The sequence below is a fragment of the Schistocerca cancellata genome, chromosome 1 (assembly GCF_023864275.1).
Source record: "Schistocerca cancellata isolate TAMUIC-IGC-003103 chromosome 1, iqSchCanc2.1, whole genome shotgun sequence".
NCBI classification, from domain to species: Eukaryota; Metazoa; Arthropoda; class Insecta; order Orthoptera; family Acrididae; genus Schistocerca; species Schistocerca cancellata.
In genome coordinates, this window is record NC_064626.1 from 189,603,420 (window position 1) to 189,621,714 (window position 18,295).

An 18,295-nucleotide genomic window follows, 5' to 3' on the forward strand; every position below is an offset into this window, starting at 1 on the left:
ATGATGCTGGAATCATTTTCGGGAGCAGAAAGGGTAAAAATCTTCGTTAGGTCATCCACAATAAGGATTTTTGTGGTTTCCATAAATTCACTAATGCCATTCTCAGAGTGATGCCTTTGGAAATAACACGCCCAATTTCCTGTGCCATCGCTGCACAATGCTATCTTATTGTCCGTCATAATGACGTCGTTATCAGTGATACATTAAGCCCTAAGCTCCTGAGCAACTACGTTGCACATTCACATAGGCTACAAACAGGTTGTAACGCTGGAAATGCATATCCTCCTATTTCCATCTATTGCACTGCAAATTTTTTTCCTTATTTTGTCACCTGATGTTGGTTGGTTGGTTTGTTGGTTTGGGTAAGGATACCAGACAGCGTGGTCATCGGTCTCATCAGATTAGGGAAAGATTGGGAAGGAAGTCGGCCGTGCCCTTTCAGAGGAACCAACCCGGCATTTGCCTGGAATGATTTAGGGAAATCACGGAAAACCTAATTCAGGATGGCCGGACGCGGGATTGAACCGTCGTCCTCCCGAATGCGAGTCCAGTGTCTAACTACTGCGCCACCCCGCTCGGTTTTGTCACCTGAAGATATGACATTTCTGTCTCTTTATATACTGTAATTGTTTTACTGTTTGCATATATATATATATATATATACTCCTGGAAATGGAAAAAAGAACACATTGACACCGGTGTGTCAGACCCACCATACTTGCTCCGGACACTGCGAGAGGGCTGTACAAGCAATGATCACACGCACGGCACAGCGGACACACCAGGAACCGCGGTGTTGGCTGTCGAATGGCGCTAGCTGCGCAACGTTTGTGCACTGCCGCCGTCAGTGTCAGCCAGTTTGCCGTGGCATACGGAGCTCCATCGCAGTCTTTAACACTGGTAGCATGCCGCGACAGCGTGGACGTGAACCGTATGTGCAGTTGACGGACTTTGAGCGAGGGCGTATAGTGGGCATGCGGGAGGCCGGGTGGACGTACCGCCGAATTGCTCAACACGTGGGGCGTGAGGTCTCCACAGTACATCGATGTTGTCGCCAGTGGTCGGCGGAAGGTGCACGTGCCCGTCGACCTGGGACCGGTCCGCAGCGACGCACGGATGCACGCCAAGACCGTAGGATCCTACGCAGTGCCGTAGGGGACCGCACCGCCACTTCCCAGCAAATTAGGGACACTGTTGCTCCTGGGGTATCGGCGAGGACCATTCGCAACCGTCCCCATGAAGCTGGGCTACCGTCCCGCACACCGTTAGGCCGTCTTCCGCTCACGCCCCAACATCGTGCAGCCCGCCTCCAGTGGTGTCGCGACAGGCGTGAATGGAGGGACGAATGGAGACGTGTCGTCTTCAGCGATGAGAGTCGCTTCTGCCTTGGTGCCAATGATGGTCGTATGCGTGTTTGGCGCCGTGCAGGTGAGCGCCACAATCAGGACTGCATACGACCGAGGCACACAGGGCCAACACCCGGCATCATGGTGTGGGGAGCGATCTCCTACACTGCCCGTACACCACTGGTGATCGTCGAGGGGACACTGAATAGTGCACGGTACATCCAAACCGTCATCGAACCCATCGTTCTACCATTCCTAGACCGGCAAGGGAACTTGCTGTTCCAACAGGACAGTGCACGTCCGCATGTATCCCGTGCCTCCCAACGTGCTCTAGTAGGTGTAAGTCAACTACCCTGGCCAGTAAGATCTCCGGATCTGTCCCCCATTGAGCATGTTTGGGACTGGATGAAGCGTCGTCTCACGCGGTCTGCATGTCCAGCACGAACGCTGGTCCAACTGAGGCGCCAGGTGGAAATGGCATGGCAAGCCGTTCCACAGGACTACATCCAGCATCTCTACGATCGTCTCCATGGGAGAATAGCAGCCTGCATTGCTGCGAAAGGTGGATATACACTGTACTAGTGCCGACATTGTGCATGCTCTGTTGCCTGTGTCTATGTGCCTGTGGTTCTGTCAGTGTGATCATGTGATGTATCTGACCCCAGGAATGTGTCAATAAAGTTTCCCCTTCCTGGGACAATGAATTCACGGTGTTGTTATTTCAATTTCCAGGAGTGTATTTAAGCATTTATGTTGGTTTGTTTTGTGAATATTATTTGTATTTATACGCTGGGTCTGGCCTAGGGAAAACTATGCTATCGAACGAATACATCGATAGGTCGTGTGGAGAACCAAAGTGTTTAAGATCTTTGGTAGTGTTAACTCTGTCGCGTGGAGCGCGGGCAGAGGGAGAGTCTCGCTGGGGTGGTGTAGTGGAGCAGGTGTGTTGTGTGACGCTCCCGCGAGTTGCCGCGCTTTCGGGGTTGGGCAGCATGTAATTGCGCTCGACTTGCCATGATAGTTTCTGACACGGTGTCGCGGACGGGAAGCATTAGCTGGCGCAAATCAAGAGCCCGTTTCGCCTGGTGACCGTGTCGAGAAGAAGGCGCGCCAACATCCAGCTTCTGCAACAGCGACGGCCGACAATGAGTGACTGTCGCCACCTCCTCGATCGACAGCTTCAAACCTTCAATAAACCAACAAGGAAGACTGGAAGCACGTAACGTTTTAGAACTGTGTGGCAGACCTCAGCTTTTCAAACTGTTCCATTATTATAACTAAATTACAGCAATGTAGCATGTACCTTTGTTGCTCATTGTCCCAATTGCATTACCAAGCATGGTCCCTTCCTTCTCCGGAATGAACCCGAGTGTCGTTGAAATTCAAACGCCAGCATCATTCGATTTCACTGCTTTAATTTCAAAGTTCAGTTAAAGTATTCATAGCTGGCTACAATATTTAGATTACACAAGCACAAATTAAGAGTGCAAGTTTTGTTACCGTATTTTAGCTTACCTGTGACTGCAGCTCAGCTTGGTACGTACTAAATGTTACTATTGTTAATTGTCCAGAATCATTTACTTCAAGTTCCAAGTTAAATCTCTTATTTCTAAATTGCGTAGATTCAAGTAGCTTTTCAAATGATTGTTGAGGTAGCCCAAGACTAACCGTATTTTACTGAATTTCGATGTGCTTCAGAAACAAAGCTCACTATTAATTTCAGTCACTAAATTAACTTTCAATTTTCCGGTTTTATTAATTCTTTTGCTAAATTAAGTCAGAGTGTAGCGAAATTTATTACTTCTGACAAACGTTCAGTTTTCACACTACGCGTGTCAACCTTCAGTTGCCACGCTTCTAGTGCTAATTATATGTGTAATAACCTTTCTTTTTCAGTTACTATTGTAATTGTCCATAGGACTGGCGACCATAATTTCCACCAAATCTCAAATATCTAATTACCGCTAGTTAATTGTTAACGTAACGGCCGCACATTTGCTTTCTTTATTAACTTTACCGCTTTTCAAAATTAATTTCCACCAGTTTCATTTGCATTTTTCCTTTCATTTAGATGTAAACCTTTCCTCCCTCTTTACCGAGAGATTAACTTCGGTGACGATTGCTTTTCCCAAATTTCCATTAAGTGCACGCGGTTTAATTTTTCACTGTCATTAAGGTCGATAAGCGAGGGGGAGGTTACAAGGTGTTACCAATTTTTGAAAAAAGAAGACAGGCATTCTGTCTACAGAAAAGTGACATGTAACTGTTACCGTACGTATACTGCTGTGTGTAGAATAGTTAATAACTAAAAGTGAAACGAATGAACGTATATGATAACAGAGAGAGAAAAAAAAAACTTTCCATCAAACTGAGCTCAAATTTCAACCACGACCTCTCTTCATGAATATTACAGTACTAATTCATCGTGCAGAGTTATAATTTTTGTTTGAGAAAGCGCTCCACTACTTGTCCTAGCATTTCGATGCAATACGGCTGTCGTCCCTGCAGTAAACTGGGAATTGCTTAAAAAACCCATGGATCGTCTCGTAAAGTCTGAGAAGACTGTATCATTTGCAGCTCCGGTTCTTGAACCACATCAACGGAAGCGCAGTACACTTCACTTTTGAGAATACCCCAGACAGAAGAATCGACAGGCTCGAGATCGGATGATCTTGGAAGGCGAGGGAAAGACATTGGTCGAGCTGCTCATCTTGGGCAATGTCAGTGCGTTAGATGTCGTCTGCCCCATCACGCGTATATCACTTTTCCTAACCATGGGCCATGGGTGAAATCTGAGCGCAGTTGGATGGAGTTTCCTCGAAAATGTTACATTTCAAACATATTATCTTTATGAAAAAAATTGCTGTGCACTATGTGTCATACGATGTTACAGCTGTTAATATGTGTGTAGGTAATTTTCCTTTCCGCTGCTTCAAATTTATGCTTCTTGTGAACGTGTGAGAAGCCTCTAACAATTCCAACAGATGGTACAGTCGTAGTGAACCGTCAAGAAAGCTTCTAAGTGAGACACTCGGTAAAGCAACATGGTTGCGGAAAAAGAAACGGTGGCGAGCGTTCATAAACGTTTGTGTGCAGTGTGTGGTAGTGATTCAGTTGATACGAATACTGTTGGGCGATGGGTAAGGAGAATAAAAGCGTTAGGAAGCGCAGAAATTGAACTCGGTGATCGGCCATTTCAGCATTCCACTCTACAAGCCACTCGACAAAGCACTATCGCCCTTCCATCTGTTTGACCCATTTAAGGACACTGCCTGAAGATGATGCAAAGGTAATTCATGCAGTGAAACAATGACTACAACCACAAGACCAAAGCTTTTACCAATAAGAAACCCAGATTCTTCCATAAAGTCGCCGTAGCATTATGGCGACTCTGCATAAAAATAGTACATCTAGAAGAAGTATTGACTAATATTGTCACCAACTTCTAACTCTTAGGAATAAATAAGTTCTGCGAAAAAACTGTGTGCCATTATTTTTGAACGGCTCTTGCATATACACAGGGTGAGGTGGTATAAACGCAGATATCTCTACTGATGACTGATCACAGTGTACTGAACAAACATTACATCAGTAATTACTTCATTTTCAGACTAATAGTTATAGCTATTACGTGTAGCATGGATGGCTGTAATTAAAATGCAGCTACTCGCAGAGATCCAGAGTGAGCTGTACTTATCATACGGCAGCGAAGCTTGGTAGACATTTTCATGCGTTAATGAGGAGCCGATTGAAGCTGGAAGAAATACTGATAATTTTGTCCACCAGGCGCAAATCTGGTGCCGTGAATGCAAGAAAGACGTACAGAAACATTCGCATACGTAATGAATCAGGAACAGGACGTGGGCAGAAAATGTCAAACAAGTGAGATAGGCATTTTGTTCATTTTGTTATAAACCACGTGTGGTGACACCGTCAGACACCACACTTGCTAGGTGGTAGCCTTTAAATCGGCCGCGGTCCGTTAGTATACGTCGGACCCGCGTGTCGCCACTGTCAGTGATTGCAGACCGAGCGCCGCCACACGGCAGGTCTAGAGACACTTCCTAGCACTCGCCCCAGTTGTACAGCCGACTTTGCTAGCGAAGCTACACTGACGAATACGTTCTCATTTGCCGAGACGATAGTTAGCATAGCCTTCAGCTACGTCATTTGCTACGACCCAGCAAGGCGCCATTACCAGTTAATATTGAGATTGCACTTATGTAGCATCAAGAGCGATGTACACCATTTATGGATTAAAGTTAAGTATTCCAGCAACTACGTTCTTTTCTTACTAGACTCAACTACTTTACTGTTCCAGACCTCACGCCAGTCTGCGTGAGCGTAACGCGTGCATTTCGGCATCCTCGCATAGTGACTTGGCCGTCTTGCCAAGTCACAACACCACGACTTAGACAATTTGCTCCGAATGAGCACCGGAGACGTCGATGAGATGCTGCATCTGTAAAATGATGTGATAAACAGTTGCTCACAGCAGTTCCGGTGGAATCTGAGCAACGTTTTCCTGTATATTGGCCTTCAGATCAGATGGAGAGCGAACATGTCGCCGACAAAAACGTCCTTTTAGACGTCCCAAGGGCCAGTACTCATACGGATCCAGATCAGGTGATCTTGCAGGCCATACATCTGGTAAACGTCTAGAGGTAACGAGTTCGTGGAAGGTTCCATTAAGCAGGTTTTTCACTGTTCCAGCAACATTAGATGTTGGCCCGTTTTGCATGAAAACAGTTGTTTTCATACTGGTGCGCTTTTTCAAAGCAAAATAACTTGCTGTACAAGGAGATCACGGTAAACCTGACAGGCCCTCTTGAAAGAGGAAGGGACCGAGAATAAAGATGGCTGTGAATTCATCAGTCACATAAGGCGAATGCAGTGGCTCTTTGTGCACAACTCTTGGTTTAACCGTACCCCAAATTCGGCAGTTCTGTGTATTTTCTGCACCCTGTACTGTAAAATGTGCCTGTTCACTCGACAGAATATTGCCCAGCCACATGTCATCAATTTCGGACTGTGCCAGAAACCGAAGAGCAAATTCAGAGAGTTGCTGAGGATCATGAGGTTTCAGTTGCTGCGTAGTCTGGATCCTGTACGGATGACAATGTAAAATAGAGCACAAACCTTCCCGTACAATTGATCTTGAGATGGACAACTCCGGTGACACAACAGGAGCACTAATACTATCTAGGCCACGTGCTGCATGGTCACTTACAGCAACAATAAACGCCGTCAATAACTTCCATTGGGATAAATGATAATTAATTGATACCCTCAGCTGCCGACAGGTGTTTTTGATATACCTCGATGGGGACAGCTGAAAATGTGTGCCCTGACCGGGACTCGAACCCGGGATCTCCTGCTTACATGGCAGACGCTCTATCCGTCTTTTGTTTTTTTGTTTTTTTTTTAATCTCGTTTTGTCGTTTTCGTTCGTTTTATCGGCTCGGGGAGTACGTCGAAAGACAACCATTTCAGTTTGTTGTTGATCCATTACCTCAGGTTTTTTTTTTTTTTCAGAGGGCAGCTAGCCCTCTGACCAAAGACCAAAGACGCTGAGTTACCGTGCCGGCAGTCCATCTGAGCCACCGAGGACACAGAGGATCGCGCGTCTGCAGGGACTTATCCTTAGCAATCCTTAGCGCCCTTCCCGTGGGACCCACACTCCCAACTGTCCACAATGTACATACGTAATGTATCTAACAGATATTTTCCGATCCACTCATTGCTCGCGCACGCTAAGGTGACGATTCCCGTAAAAGTTTGGGCAACCTGTGCGCATTCGCACAGGCGAAGGTCAGTGGCTGGGTAGCGTTTAACTGTCTATATGAAGATAGTAACTGTTCACCAAAGAACAGATACCATTGATGACCGTGCAGCTTCTCTAGAATAAACGAAATTAACTGAAACCCTCAGCTACCGACAGGTGTTGTTGATATACCTCGATGAGGACAGCTGAAAATGTGTGTCCCGACCGGGACTCGAACCCGGTCGGGGCACACATTTTCAGCTGTCCTCATCGAGGTATATCAACAACACCTGTCGGTAGCTGAGGGTTTCAGTTAATTTCGTTTATTCTAGAGAAGCTGCACGGTCATCAATGGTATCTGTTCTTTTGAGAAGAGTTACTATCTTCGTATATCCACTGGGATAGGACGCCATCGTCACTCAAGTGCCACATCAAGCCCAACGATGTTTTCGAATTGCATTATCATCTTCTTTAAATCATTTAATAACATCGGGCCTCTTCTCACACCTTTCAGAGAGCGAGCGATACATACAGTGTACTGCACCAGATTTTCACCTATTGGACGAAATTATAAGTAACTTTTTTTCGTGGTTAATAGGTTCCGCATTAACGTATTAGCATATCTATCAAGTTTCGCTGCCAACTTAAATTCAACTAGTACTCCATGAATAGCTGTACCTTAATTACAACTACTCATTATCTCCCAGTGCACTTGGCACAGGCAAGTCATTAACGTTCTTTCTCCTCTGGACAGCAAGTCAGATAAAGGAGTTTCGACGCTTGGAGTCTAAACTGGCAGGTGTAGTCTACTACGTGGCGTAGTTCCAACGATGCAAAAATAAATAAATAAATAAACACTGAAGTGGGTACATATTAAGCTACCAATGATCACAACATCAGGACCTTTACACTTAACATACAGTATATTACGGAGTGCTGTTTGCTGTTAATTAAACACTCGTAAATAAATTTCCAAGAGGGAGAAGAAGCGTGCTTCGAATATTATCATGTAGCACTTAGTATGATACACTACTGGCCATTAAAATTGCTACACCACGAAGATGACGTGCTACAGATTCGAAATTTAACCGACAGTAAGAAGATGTTGTGGTATGCACATGATTAGCTTCTCAGAGCATTCACGCAAGGTTGGCGCCAGTGGCGACGCCTACAACGTGCTGACATGAGGAACGTTTCCAACCGATTTCTCATACACAAACAGCAGTTGACCGGCGTTGCCTGGTGAACGTTATGCTGCCTCGTGTAAGGAGGAGAAATGTGTACCATCACGTTTGCGACTTTGATAAAGGTCTGATTGTAGCCTATCGCGATTGCGGTTTACCTTATCGCGACATTGCTGCTCGCGTTGGTCTAGATCCAATGACAGTTAGCAGAATATGGAATCGGTGGGTTCAGGAGGATAATACGGAAGGCCGTGCTGGATCCCAACGGCCTCGTATCACTAGCAGTCGAGATGACAGGCATCTTATCCGCATGGCTGTAGCGGATCGTGTAGCGACGTCTCGATCCCTGAGTCAACAGATGGGGACGTTTGCAAGGCAACAACCATCTGCACGAACAGTTCGATGACGTTTGCAGCAGCGTGGACTATCAGCTCGGAGACCATGGCTGCGTTTACCCTTGACGCTGTATCACAGACGGTAGCGCCTGCGATGGTGTACTCAACGACGAACCTGGGTGCAGGAATGGCAAAACGTCATTTTTTCGGATGAATCCAGGTTCTGTTTACAGCATCACGATGGTCACATTCGTGTTTGGCAACATCGCGGAGAACGCACATTGGAAGCGAGTATTCGTCATCGCCACACTGGCGTATCACCCGGCGTGATGGTATGGGGTGCCATTGGTTACACGTCTCGGTCGCCTCTTGTTCGCATTGATGGCAGTTTGAACAGTGGATGTTACATTTCAGATGTGTTACGACCCGTGGCTCTACCCTTCATTCGATCCCTGCGAAACCCTACAATTCAGCAGGTTAATGCACGACCACATGTTGCATGTGCTGTACGGTCCTTTCTGGATACAGAAAATGTTCGACTGCTGCCTTGGCCAGCACATTCTCCACATCTCTCACCAAGTGAAAACTTCTGGTCAATGGTGGCCGAGCAACTGGCTCGTCACAATACACCAGTCACTAATCTTGATGAGCTGTGGTATCGTGTTGAAGCTGCATGGGCAGCTGTACCTGTACACGCCATCCAAGCTCTGTTTGACTCAATGCCCAGATGTATCAAGGCCGTTATTACGGCCAGATGTGGTTGTTCTGTGTACTAATTTCTCAGGTTCTATGCACCCAAATTGCATGAAAATGTAATCACATGTCAGCTCTAGTATAATATATTTGTCCAATGACTACCCGTTTATCATCTGCATTTCTTCTTGGTGTAGCAATTTTAATGGCCAGTAGTGTATATTGGCAACTCATGGGCATCTGAATGTGGTAGCGTGATGTCGAAACTATAGCAAATCTGATAAGGGAAGTGAGTGTACCAGAAATCGTGTAATGGTTCATAAAAGTGAGGTAACAACCTGTTGCGGGCAGGGGATCCTTATTTCTACCAGCCAGCAGCAGCAGCAGCAGCAGCAGCAGGCCGTCTCTGGGGAATGATGGAGTCTTTGTCATAGCGCGGACAGCCGCCTGGCCGAGGCGGATATTGAATATAGCGGGAGTGCCGCGTCGGCAGCGCGCCGGCCGAGTATATTGGCATTTCACGGGCTGAGGCGGGCCCGCCATTCACAGGCGCTCCACTGTGGCTTGCCGGCCGCACTGGGGTACCCAGAGCGAGCAGTGGCTGCGCGACCGCGCGCCCGGGATTACAGACCTCTCCCTGCCCCATTGTCGAGGTAATCCCACTCCGGAGCCCGAGTGCCCACTGTCCGGGTTTCCCGCTCTCCGAATGACGTCTCCAGTGGCGACGACCGTTTTAATTCGTGGTGCGTCCTCTGCTCTGCGACCTGGAGAGCTGAATTATGAAGTACGTGTGAGGGAACGTGCATCTGAAGTGGTGGTTAATTTCTCAGTCTCTTACTTAAGATTTTTTGCGGTCAGGGTGTTGGGGTTGTAATATTTCTGGCTTAATCAGCCATCATATTAGGCTCCAGGAAGCAATTCCCAGGGCAGTGGAGATGCAAGAAGCATAGAGATGACGCAATGTGGGATGAGGTACCTGTGGTGTCACCGCCAGACACCACACTTGCTAGGTGGTAGCTTTAAATCGGCCGCGGTCCATTAGTACATGTCGGACCCGCGTGTCGCCACTGTCAGTAATTGCAGACCGAGCGCCACCACACGGCAGGTCTTGAGAGACGTACGAGCACTCGCCCCAGTTGTACGGACGACTTTGCTAGCGACTACACTGACGAAGCCTTTCTCTCAAATGCCGAGAGATAGTTAGAATAGCCTTCAGCTAAGTCCATGGCTACGACCTAGCAAGGCACCATTAACCATTTCTAGAGAGAGTCTCACTTGTATCATCCAGAATGCTGTATAGAAATGATGGATTAAAGTTAAGTATTCCAGCAGCTACGTACTTTTCTTTATAGCATTCATTACGTATCCTGTTTCAGACTTAAGCAAGCCTGCGTGAATTAAACGCGTGCCTTTCGGTTACCCGTCACTGTGGACTGGCTGTCTTGTCAGTCCACTACAGTACCGGTGACAGATGTTAGATTCGGTACCATTCCCGTGAGAAAGACCGCCTGCATGATGCTGCTGCTCTGTGATTGGCTCCTGTGTTCGGCGGTAGGGCGCCAAAACGTTAAATTTTTGTTGCTATTATTAATTAAACCTGTCATCCAAATTACTTAATTTTTTAAATTAACATCTCCCAACAGCCAGCTATCAATCAGTCATTTCAAAATTATTAAAATCGAAGTATTACTAAAACAAAAGACAGACGATATTACTGCCGATGGTGGCGTACGGGTCATGCCTTGCTGGCTTGGCGCGCGAAGTGTCTCGGGCAGTCCGGCTCTCCAGTTCTGACCGTTCCAGTAGACAGACATGTTGTCTGTTATAGCAGTATTTGTTTCATGCAATTTTATTTACTACAGTTCCGACCATTGCTAGTTACAGACATGTTGTCTGTAATAGTAGTATTTGATTCATGTAATTTTATTCTCCAGTTCTGACGGTTCCAGTAGACAGACATGTTGTCTGTGGCACGATGTATTTCATGTTATTTTAGGCAGATGTAATGACTGTGGAAAGAAATGTTCTATACGTTGTGATAAAGAATGGTTTCTCGTGTCTATATCAATAAAAACGCGAGTGGCATCCCAAATGAGTTACAGTTTATTCGTAGCAGCAGTTCCTTGCGAAGTTAATTTCAGCCTGAAGAAAAAAATCCCACGACCTGCGTGCTGTTTTCTGCGCTGGGGACATCATCATCATGAAGACAGCAGGTTAGTGAAGTGTACAAGAACTTATGTATTCCACACAGGGCAATGGAAACAACTAGGCACCTCACGTGTACTGCATGCACAGTACAAATGTGCTCAGTGACACGTCATCTGCAGTAATGCAGAGGAGGTAAAGAAGGATAAAGAAGGATGAAAGTATTAACACTGTCTCACTTTTATTCCTTTTTTTTCTTTTTGCCGTAAGGTGAGGACTAGCGTCTTCAGTCTCATGACTCTTTTGGTGCTGCCCGCCACAAATTCTTGTCCTGTACAAACCTCTTCATCTCAGAATAGCATTTACACCCAACTTGCTCAATTATTTCTTGACTCTGTTTCAATCTTGACCTTCCCCTATACGTTTTATCACCCTGTCCATTCTCATTACCAGTATATACTACATATTCCTTTCCAAGTCCATGGCAGATCTCCTCATTTCTTATCAGTCCTCCCAATTTTGTGTATTTTTCTGTAGCACCGTATTTGAAGTACTTAGTCGCTTCCTTCCCAGTTTTCCCACAGCCCATGTTGTACCTCCATATATTACTGTGCTTCGGACATACAATCCCAAAACATGTTTCCTCGAGAACTCATTTTTCCTTTTTCTAGTAGATTTATCACTGTCTAACCCAATGACGACAGCTGATCATAGTACACTCCCGGTATTAACTGGGAGGAGTAAATGTCCACTGATGTGGCACAAAAAGGAAGGGTGTCCATTTGGAAGATAGTGGGTGCAATATTGGAGTCAGAGTCATCATTTTTAGGCACGTTTGTCTGCCAAATTATCGGTAAAGGTGACTCTGTCTCTATAGATCTTGGTATTATTTAGAAGTTGATAATGAAAAAGATAAAAGAAACAGTCTGCAAAAGTAAAGTTTTTAGACTGCCTTGGTACCATATTTCCTCTCAGTAAATGCCACAGCCGGACGGTGTGGCCGTGCGGTTCTAGGCGCTTCAGTCTGGAACCGCGTGACCGCTACGGTCGCAGGTTCGAATCCTGCCTCGGGCATGAATGTGTGTTATGTCCTTAGGTTAGTTACGTTTAAGTAGTTCTAAGTTCTAGGGGACTGATGACCACAGATGTTAAGTCCCATAGTGCTCAGAACCATTTTGAGTAAATGCCACACCCTTCCTCTAAAGTTCGTTTTTGTTCCTCAGACGCTCATAACCTGTATGATATACAAGACATAAAATTCCGTCTGAGGCCTGCGATCATTTTTATGTTAATAATTGGCAACCAATGTTGTACAATCGCAATAAAGTCATGAGATGTTCAATTGGCTCTTTTATTAGAACATGTTACGCGTTTCGGGATCACACCCATCTTCAGACATCACAAACTTCAACTCCTTCCTAACCAACCAGATGTACAGCCTTGACAACTCAAAGGAAGTGTCGAATAACATATCACTTTTGACGCACTCATATGTTATTCGACACTTTCTTTGAGTTGTAAAGGCTGTACTCCTGGTTGGTTAGGAAGGAGTTGAAGTTTGTGATGTCTGAAGATGGGTGTAATCCCGAAACGAGTAACATGTTCTAATAAAAGAGTGAATTGAACATCTCATAACTTTATTGCGATTGAACAGCATTGGTTGCCAATTATTAGCACATAACCTCTTGTAGGTCGAAGTTTATCTAGCCATTCAAATTAGTTGTATTTTTCTAATGTAAAACATGGTGCATTGTCTTCTCCCCTAAAACAGTGCTTCATCTTTTTACCATCGTTGGAACATACTCTGATGAGGCAAAACATTATAACCACTTGCTTAACATCTTGTTCATTCATCTTTTTTATACGAAATACACAACTGATTTTGCGTATCACGGATCTGACAGTTTGTTTGTTGTTAAGTTTGTGGAGGTATGTGGCATTAGATGTCTGCTCACAGGTCATGCATTTCGCGTAAGTAACGGACATCTGATTTGCGTACGACGTGATGGCGCACTATAGCGACACAGGTGGGCTCCGTACCATTTACATCGGGTGAATTTGGCTACTGTGCTCCTCAAATCACTGAAGCACGGTTCTGCCCACCGTCGCGGAAGACATCAAACATGATCTTAGTGGTTAGCAGCTGTCTGTGTGTCTGCGATTACTATCACGGGTCCCTTGAGAGCGCAAGAGAGTATTTCCCATAGCTCGATACGCTTCCACCGGTTTGTGTCCGTGGCGTACTGCATGTTCCGAGCCGCCTTTCATCTCGATGAGGGCGTTTGTGGAGACGACCGTGGAACACCATCGCTCTCGTGTAGTAAAAATGTGATTCACGCGATTAACCGACACGTTTCCATCGATCGAATGCCGATGATCCTGTACCCACTGCCATCGTAATTTACGATGTCGTTGAGTCAACATGTGAACATGTAAGGGGTGGTCTGCTGCGGAGCTCCATGTTCAATAACGTAGGTGAACGGTGTGCTGTGAAACTTTTGTGCGTGCACCATCATTGTGCTTTGTCAGCAGAGATGCCAGAGATCACCATCTGACCTGCTTTACAGAGTAAACAAGCCTCCGAACCCCAAGTTTGGTTAAGAGTCGTGGACGACCCACCATTTAGCGCCTATTGGTACTTTCACTGTCCTTCTACCTATTTCCGTAAATGCTCACGACGATAGAACATGAACGTTCGACCAGCTACACGTTTTTGAGATACGCTCTGCGTAATAATAATCTATCCTTTGTCAAAGTTTCTTATGTTAATGGATTTCCTCATTTGTTGCTCTTATCTTCGCTAGAATGATCATCCGTCCGTGTCTGCTCCGCTTACATACTCCTGTTACCGCGTCACGTGTTCGCAACACCACCAGATGGAATCCTACGTTGCGGTGGGCAGTGGGGATAATCGTTTGGCTTACCAGTGGAAACTCAGGTAGTCCTAAAATCTGAATGCCAATAAATAAATATTACAGACAATAAAATAGACATGAGAATAACATTATGGCAGTTAAGTCTATGGTCTGCAGTCATCTTTTAGGTGTCAAATGTACCTCGACCTCTACGTTAGTAGAGGCATTGTATTTCATACTGTTGTAGAACAATAATACAGACAATTTTATTGTGGAAATAAGATTGTGATACTTAATTTGAAGAATCATTGTGATCTTCACAAAGTGGGGTATAAATATTGAACTTTATTCATAACCAGGTGAGGTACAGAGGAGATGACCGACTCTGCGGTGTACACTGATTTGTTGTTTCGTTGTAATAGCTGGTAAGACATTGGGCACTGATTGGTTGTTTCGCTTTAATAGCTGCTAAAACACTGTGCTCTTAAAGTGAGGGGAAAATATGTGTATGTTGGCTTAGAAGCTCTCTGACTTGCCTATTAAAAATGGCACGGCTTAATAAGGAGCGGAAAATGTGATTGGATGCTAAAATACTGGATTGTGATTGGAAGGCCTGAACAGGTGTGAATGTTGGGTATGAAGTTCTCTGATTTGTGTATTTCCAAGAAAGAGGTGTAACATGTAGTATTTAAGAGAAGACAGGCATTGTGAAATCATCTTGCTGCTGCTGCTGCTGCTGCTAGAGCACAGCCTACCCACCCACTCTCCCCAATCCGAGGAATGGCTGGGGGCATACTAGGGACAGAATCGCCTTTGAATTCCTATTCGTGTACAAGAACCAAGATTGAACAATGCCATTCAAAGACTTAAACAGAACACTTCGGTTTAGAAAGGGATTAGGAATATGTACTGCGTATAAAAAAAAACACGAACATAGTGAGGGACTACATTGTACAAGAAATGATGGAATTCTGTGAACCGTAAATTTAATTTCAAAATCTTTTCTTAATGAATTTACTTTATTTACTAGCTATTCACCAAGAACATTATCACATTTAATCACACTAGGTGAGCGTGGAAGTAGTTGCCAGAAAGTAACTGATGGAAAATGAAATTACTTTTAACAAATGTGAATTTTATTCCTAAAAGCTTTTTCAAAAACAAATTTAAAAATATAAGAAAAATCACCCTCGAAGTATCAAGTTACAATTTTATTTAGAGGTAGAAAGAATAATATTAACAGTATGAGCCTTCGGGCTGAGAAGTTGCCTGCTTCCTTTCAATACGGCCGTAGTCATGACCGCTCACAACAACCTCTGAAAGAGTACACTGGTGCAAATCTGCAACACACCAGATTACTTTAAACTAAAAAAATTTTTAACAACTCACACAAACACGTTAACTATGTACCCCGTAAGAGGGATGGAAATGGCACAGTACTCAAATTATTTGCCACCGAAAGTGCAATTTATTTTTAAGGACTCTTACGGTGGAAGGGTTTCAACCTTATAACCTAAAATGACTATTTAAATAAAAACCATAAAATGCAGACTTACATAAAATGTACAACATGCTCTACATTACACATACACCACTTCGCAAGATGATAGGCAAGATAAAAACATATTTCAAGAATTCGGTCTTTAAGCAATAAATTCGTTAACACCGAATCCGACAAACATGACAGAGGCAATTATTAACGTATGGCAGATTGACGGGGGGGTTACTGAACAACCCGAACCGCACATCGCTCTATACCTCCCCAATTCCACAAGAGAAAAACGGACCACCCAATTCACAAATAACCACCTTCACGCGGGTGGGCAAACGGAGAAGAATGATGGGACGACCCCAAAACAAAGCGGCTGGTGACCTCAAAAAGAAAACAAGTAGAATTTAACAAGTAAATCAAACAATATATCTCCAATCACTTAACTTCTAATAAACTGCGATTTCTGGCGAAGACCTGGCGCAGTACTCCCAACGCTCCCCCGAACAGTCCGCTGTCAGCCGCTTCAACGGACGCAGGAAGGCGCGCCGATCTCCCGTCTCACGGCGTCGCAGCTCGCCCCGGCCAGCCCGATGTCGTGGGTTCGCTTCTGTTACTCTCGTGTGAACCGCGAAGCAACTACCCCTTTCTATACGGCGCTGCCCACTGGACTCACGTCGGGACCTCACATGCGCCGACGCTCAAGGCGGACAAGTCATCGCGTGTCTCAGTGCGCAACCGACCAACAGACCAATCCAACCGCCAATGACCGTTGCCCGAGCAACTCGAGCAGACTGGCGGCCTAACGCGCAGACTCAGATGCAGGAACTCAGCCCCGACGGGCGACTACTAGCGGAGTTCTGTTACTGGCGGAGTGGCAAGACTCTCATTTTCTGGCTTTAAGGTTTGATCCAAACGACAGACATACTAGCACTCCGACGCCAGCCGGACCCTAACTGCAGCACAAATGCAAACGAGAGACAGATCAGCAACTGGTGACGCGAGACTGACCTAGCCTCACTCCGACTGACCCCCAGTCGAGTTCTTTTTTCCGTTATTGAATTTCGATTCCCCCCTAAGTGGGCGGGCTAGCAGCAGCCTAGTACGCTGCTCTGCAGCGTACAGACTTTTTAAAACGTAAGAAGAAGATAAGAAACAATAAAAGCGGGTGATAAAACGGTGACTTAAATTGTAAAACGGCGGAAAATTGTGGAAAGTTAAAACATAAAACAAAGGGTTGGCAATGCTAATAAAATACACAGGAAGCAGACAGGTAACATAGTAGACAGACAATTAAGAAACATGGCGACAGTCTGGTTTCTGTTCGCAAGAGATACAAAAATCACAACCAGCGACAGTATGATGTCCGTTCGCAACACTTCGGAAAAGACAAACTACACTGAACACTCAGTGTAAACACTGCACTAAAATGTCAGCACAAAGATGACACACCATAGCCAAGGGCAGATGGGGGGGGGCGGGGGGGGGGGGAACTGGAACAGATGAGGGGGAAAAACAAGGAGGGAGGAGAGGAAAAACGAAAGGGGGGGGACCGAAGGAGGTAGAGGACTCATAAGGGGGGGGAGGGGCAGGACAGACGTGAGAGGGAGTGGGAAAAGGCAGAGGAGGGAAATGCAAAAGGACTCGTGGGAGATAAGGGGGCAGAGAGAGGGTAGGCAGGGAAAAAAGAGGATGGAAGGGGGGGAGAGGGAACCCAGGAAAAGGATGGAGGAAAGGAGGGGGGTGAGGATCAGAGTTGATAGGAGGGATAAATGGAGGAAGAGAGAGCATCAACTGGGAGGGGGAGATGATGGAAGCCACCTTGGGAAAGGAGATGAAGGGTGCAGAAATGGAGGGTAGGGTGGACACAACAGTGAAGATGTGGCAGGGGGCAGGGATGGAAGAGGAGAGGAGCAACCAGGGGGTGAGAGGGATCAAGACGGCGGGAGGTGTAGATTATGCAGATATGTTTGAGGAAAAGGAGCAGATAGGGGAATGAGGACATAGAGGATCCGCGTGGGGAATGGGAGGCGTATACGGAAAGCGAGGTGGAGTGCGTGACACTCAAGGATCTGGAGGGACATAGAATTTGGGGGGGGGGGCAGATATCCAGGTGGGACTGGCATAACAGAGGATGGGACGGATTGTAGGTGTGGAGGATGGTAGAGGGGTGCAACCCCCATGTCCAGCCAGAGAGGAGTTTGTGGAGTCGGAGGTGGTTGTGGGCTTTGGATTGGATGGAGCAGAGATGAGGGATCCATTAATGGTGAGGCCAAGGTAGGTGAGGATGGGGGTGAGGCAGACAGGAAGGGCGCAGACGGTAAGGGAGAATTCCAGGAGCCAGAAGGAGTGGTACGACCTACGATGATTGCCTGGGTCTTGGAAGGATTGATTTTCAGGAGCCACTGGTTTCACCATGCGACAAAAAGCTCAAGGTGATTCTGGGGAAGGCGTTGGGACCATTTGAGGGTAGGAGCGAGGGCG